The sequence below is a fragment of the Heloderma suspectum genome, chromosome 10 (assembly GCF_057233095.1).
Source record: "Heloderma suspectum isolate Gila_16-S chromosome 10, 16-S_ref, whole genome shotgun sequence".
In the NCBI taxonomy this organism is placed as follows: Eukaryota; Metazoa; Chordata; class Lepidosauria; order Squamata; family Helodermatidae; genus Heloderma; species Heloderma suspectum.
Genome location: NC_139467.1, coordinates 19,476,696 through 19,482,360, shown reverse-complemented (window position 1 = coordinate 19,482,360; position 5,665 = coordinate 19,476,696).

The following is a 5,665-nucleotide window of genomic DNA, read 5'->3' as shown; positions in this document are numbered from 1 at the left end:
TGTACGAGGGTCAAGAAGCAACAGTAAGAACCAGACATGGAACAACCGATTGGTTCAAAATTGGGAAAGGAATACGACAAGGCTGCATATTGTCACCCTGCTTATTTAACTTATATGCAGAGTACATCATGAGAAACGCCAGGTTGGATGAATCACAGGTCAGAATTAAGATTGCCGGGAGAATTATCAACAACCTCAGATATGCAGACGATACTACCCTAATGGCAGAAAGAGAAGAGGATCTCAAGAGCCTCTTGTTGAGGGTGAAAGAGGAGAGTGCAAAAGCTGGTTTGAAACTCAACATTAAAAAAACAAAGATCATGGCATCTGGCCCCATCACTTCCTGGCATATAGAAGGGAAAGAAATGGAAGCTGTGACAGATTTTATTTTCTTGGGCTCCAAGATCACCGCAGACGGTGACTGTAGCCATGAAATTAAAAGACCCTTGCTCCTTGGGAGGAAAGCTATGGCCAACCTAGACAGCATAGTAAGAAGCAGAGACATCACCTTGCCGACAAAGGTCTGTCTAATCAAACCTATGGTTTTCCAAGTAGTAATGTATGGCTGTGAGAGCTGGACTTAGGGATGGATGAAAGTCACTTACCTGGTCCCGCAGCTTGCTTCGCAGTGGGGGGGAAGGCGCTCCGTCCCTCCCCCCGAAATTCTGGGCGGGGAGGAGACACCCCGTCCCTCCCCACTGAAATTCTGGCCGGGGGGGAGCGCCCTGCCTCTCCGGCCATGAAAGTTCTTCTCCTGCCGGGACGCAAATGGCGGCGGCCGTAGCCACCACCGTTTGCGTCCCTGGCCTGCAGTCATCCGTGATAGGCTACGTAAATCTTTACGTAGTCTATCACAGATGCCTTTGGAAAAAAAAAAAAAGTGCGTACGCAAATGGCGACGCCCACGGGCGCCGCTATTTGCGTTCCTTATTTTGGCCCGGGTAGTCTACATAAATATTTACATAGACTACCTGGGCCAAAATATGGAACACAAATGGCGGCGCCCATGGGCGCCGCCATTTGCGTATGCGCTTTTTTTTTTCTTCCCCCCAAAGTCAGCCGTGATAGGCTACGTAAAGATTTACATAGCCTATCACAGTGTTTTTTGAAAATCTAGCTGTGATAGGCTATGTAAATCTTTACGTAGCCTATCACGTTTGTTGTTGTTGTTGTTTTACTTGGAAATGGCGGCGGCGGCAGCTGGTCAGAAGACCGTCCGCCGCCGCCGCCAAACCGCCGCCAGGAGCTGCCGCCACCAGGGACATTCGCCGAAGGTAAGTCCCATCCCGGGGGTGGCGGGGTGGTGGCGGACCGTTTCTCCACCAATTTCGGGGGGCCGAATGTGTTGGCATTCGGCCTCCCAGAGATTCATGGAGAAATTCTCTGATATCCCTGGACTATAAGGAAGGCTGAGCACCGAAGAATTGATGCTTTCGAACTGTGGTGCTGGAGAAGACTCTTACGAGTCCCCTGGACTGCAAGGATGTCAGATCAGTCCATCCTACAGGAAATCAACCCTGACTGCTCATTGGAAGGACAGATACTGAAGCTGAAGCTCCAATATTTTGGCCACCTAATGCGAAGAGAAAACTCCCTGGAAAAGACCCTGATGCTGGGAAAGACTGAAGGCAAAAGGAGAAGGGGACGGCAGAGGATGAGATGGCTGGATAGCATCACCGATGCGATGAATATGTACTTGAGCACGCTGCAGGACAGAGCGCAGGACAGGAAGGCCTGGCGTGCTATGGTCCATGGGGTCACGAAGAGTCGGACACGACTGAACGACTGAACAACAACAAATAATTGATCAAAAAGTAGGGGTTGCCATGATAGACAGGTCCATTATTATAACATCGCATTTGCGTCTAGGTTTCGATGGGTTCACCTGGTTTAAATGATGCAAAGTTGAGGTGTATTATCATTATCATCATCATCATCATCATCATCATCATCCAACCTTTTCCCCAATACTGGGATTCAAGGCAGCTTTACAACATTAAAACTTGTACAATTAAAACCTATAAATAGAAATAGAAATACAAGTGCACAAAAGTTAAAAATATAATTAAACCATCAATATTAAACTTGTAAAAATATCAAAACATTAAAAGACAACAAGAAAAATAGTATCCATCTGTCATATTTTCACAGGTCCAGACTAGTTTAGGGATGTACAAAAGTGACTTAACTGTTCGCGGATTATGTTTATGGGGGGGGGAGGCGTTCCATCCCTCCCCCTGGAATCCTCGACGGGGGGGAGGTGCTCCGTTCCTCCCCCCGGAATCCTTGAATGGCCGGCTGTGCTCCGCGGCAGCTCCGCGGAGCAGCCGGCCAGGCCCAGCCAGGCCAGAGCCATCGGCAGCCGGATTTCCAGCCGCGGAGGGCTCTGGGTAAAAAAAACAACACATAAGCAAATGGCAGTGGCTATGGCCGCCGCCATTTGTATTCCTTCTTTTTGACCGTTTTAATCTACGTAAATATTTACATAGACTATGACGGCGAAAAGAAAGGGGAACGCAAATAGCGTAGCGGGCGCTATTTGCGTCCCTTTTTGATTCACCATGTTAGCCTACATAAATCTTTACGTAGGCTAAAACGGCGAATCAAAAGGGGACGCAAATAGCGCCCACTACGCTATTTGCGTTCCCCTTTCTTTTTGCTGTCATAGTCTATGTAAATATTTACGTAGACTAAGATGGCGAAAAAGAAGGAACGCAAATGGCGGCGGCCGTAGCCGCTGCCTTTTGCGTATGCGGGTTTGTTTTTAAAACCCACCCAGTCATGATAGGCTACGTAAAGATTTACATAGCCTATCATGTCTTTTTTTTTTTTTACCAAGACTGGAAATGGCGGCGGTGGCGGCCAGTCAGAAGACCAGCCGCCGCCGCCGGAGTCGCTGCCGCCCGGAAGATCCGTTCCAGGTAAGTCTCGTCCCAGGGGGGATCTGTGGGGGGGTGGGGGGGTGGCAGGCCGTTCCACCACAGATTTCAGGGGGCCGAATGCACTGGCATTCGGCCTCACCGAGATCCGTGATGGAATTCTCTGCCATCCCTAGGCTAGTTATCCCCAAAGGCCTGCTGGAACAAAAAAGTTTTTACATGCCTATGAAAACATATCAAGGAAGATTCCACTCTTGCTTCCCTGGAAAGGGAGTTTGGGAGCCTTGGGGCAGCCACCGAGAAGGCCCTCTCCCGCGTTCCCACCAAGAACCCAAGAAATCTCCATCTTCCGCACAACTCTGAAAGGTATGGAAGCTTCATCAGCTTGGACCCTGGCAACTTTATTCCATCATCCACACCTGGATATGAATTCTCTGAGCGTGTTGACTGTTAAGGTCCTGCTGGTGCTTGGTGCTTGGTGCTCTTGGCCTTCGGTGAGGTGAAGCAGGGAGAGAACGAGTACAGTTAACCATTAACAGGTGGTGGGTCTCTGTTCCTCTCCCCCAGGCGGATGTGGCATCACTTTCCTTCAGCAGTGCTATTGTTCTCACCCGCTATGGGGCCTCAGGACACACTAGCGCCCATTATACTGTCACTTCAGGGAAAGACAGAAAGAAAAGAGGACCTATTAATCACTAAGAGCTGGCTCCTTTAGGAGATGTAATGACCTCTCCATCCATCCTGAAGCACGTGAGTGGCATTTAACTCTGGGAAGTGCAAACTCTTCCCTGGGCAGCAGCAAGCATGGCTGGACAGGCCATTAATTAGATTTGTGCAGTGCCTGTGATGGGAGGGCTCCTGCTGTGGCCTGGAACCTGATCCAGGTTGTTCCTTTGGTCCATGAGAGTGCAGTGGAGGCTGGTGGCTCTGATTTCAGTGGGGCTATGAATCCATTCTGGGTTTTAGTCAGAACCAGCCAGAACTCTAAAGATGCTATCCAAGGGGCTGAACCCTATCCTCAGAATAGCACCTTGGTTCTGACAAGCACAGATATACCCACTAGATGGCACACCACCCTCCATTCCTGCGTCTTCCAAGAAGAAGGCGTGTTCAAAGATGACTAGGGATGGGCGAAAAATTTGTTTGGTTCACATTTTAACATGAACTTATCAAATTCACACTTCCCGATTTTACATACCAACTGGGACGCAGTTATACAGCAACATTCGCCCTTTCCAGAACTTTGCAATGCAGTTCGCAAATAAAAAAGGTGTGCAAAAATTCATATATCACACCAAAGTGCATATATTATGGGAATGTGTGCACAAACTGTTTTATTTTAGGAGGAAATTGCTTGCCAAAAATGTGTGTATTTGGAAATGGGCGTACAAAGGTATGTATATTTTGAGAAATGTGCATGAAAAATATGTATGAACTTTGATGGGCACTTAAAAAAATGGAAACTGATGCAAAAATAAGATGGAATGAACTTAACTTTTTTAAAAAAAGAGAGAAACTGAGTGAAATCAAGCTTGACAGATGTGTGTATCCTTAAAGGTGACCACAACAAAAAGGACTGTGCAGACTTGGGCCTAGAAGTGTCTTTTGAGAGTCCTTTGCAAGTTGATTCTCCAGGAAAGAAGTCCTCCAAGGCAAGAAAAGTAGGATTGGCTACTTAGGGCCATTTCTTGTGGCATAAGTTACCATGTGAAGGCTTTGTGAAACTGCTTCCTTGCAGGACAATCCCACACCATGTGGACAGACCTTCACTTGCCACTGCAGGCTAAATGCAGAGCCGGTGTGGTATAGTATAGTAGTGTTCGAGTGTCAGACTAGAATGGAGAGACCCAGGTTCAAGTTCCCACCCAACCATGAAGCACAGGGGCAACCAAGCTACTCTGTCCTAGCCTAACTTACTTTACAAGGTTGTTGTGAGAATACAAAGGGAGAACCGTGCATGGTACCTAGAGCTCCTTGAAGGAAGGGTGGGATATAGATGTAATAAAGAGCAGTACATGTTTGGCAATGGTGTGGAGATATTTAAGAAGCAACTGAACAGCCATCTATTAGGGATGCTATAGTCACATCCTGCATTGCATATCCTGCAAGGGGTTGGACTAGATGACCTCCAATATCCCTTCCAACTCTATGAATCTATGAAAGGGTAGGTACTTCCGGCATGGAGTGGGCTGGTGTCCAAGAGGGCTTGCCCAAGCTAGTTTCAGAGAGCAGAAGTCCTCCAGACTGGATGCTGGAAGGAATGATACAGCACATGCTGTCCCCCTGCAGCTCAGAAAATGAGCCAAGTGTGAGGGGAAGGGTTGCTATAACCTGAAGTAGCACAGACTGCAGTTGTACGCTTCCAAGCCCCAGAGTCCAATGACCTCTAAGGACTGGTTTCAAGCTCTTTAAAAAAAAAAAAAACCATGCTCAGTGTCAGTCCCAGAACATGTGAAGTAATAATTTTAAAAGATGAGAGGGCTTCTGAGCATGCACAGAGTGTCTTTCCACAAAATAGTGTACTCGCAACCAACCCCCAAATGTTGTGAGAGCATCACACAGGTTCTCTCTGCTGCCCCTCTGTCTGACTGTCTCTCTCTCTCTCTCCCTCTTCCCCACCTCACACACATACACACACACTGTTGCCCCTCTCCCTCTCCCTCTCCCTCTCCCTCCCTCCCTTCCTCTCTCTCTCTCTCTCTCTCTCTCTCACACACACACACACACACACTTTTTCCAAATAGCACCTTCTGATTTTCCACCTCTTGAGAGACTCAGCACAACTA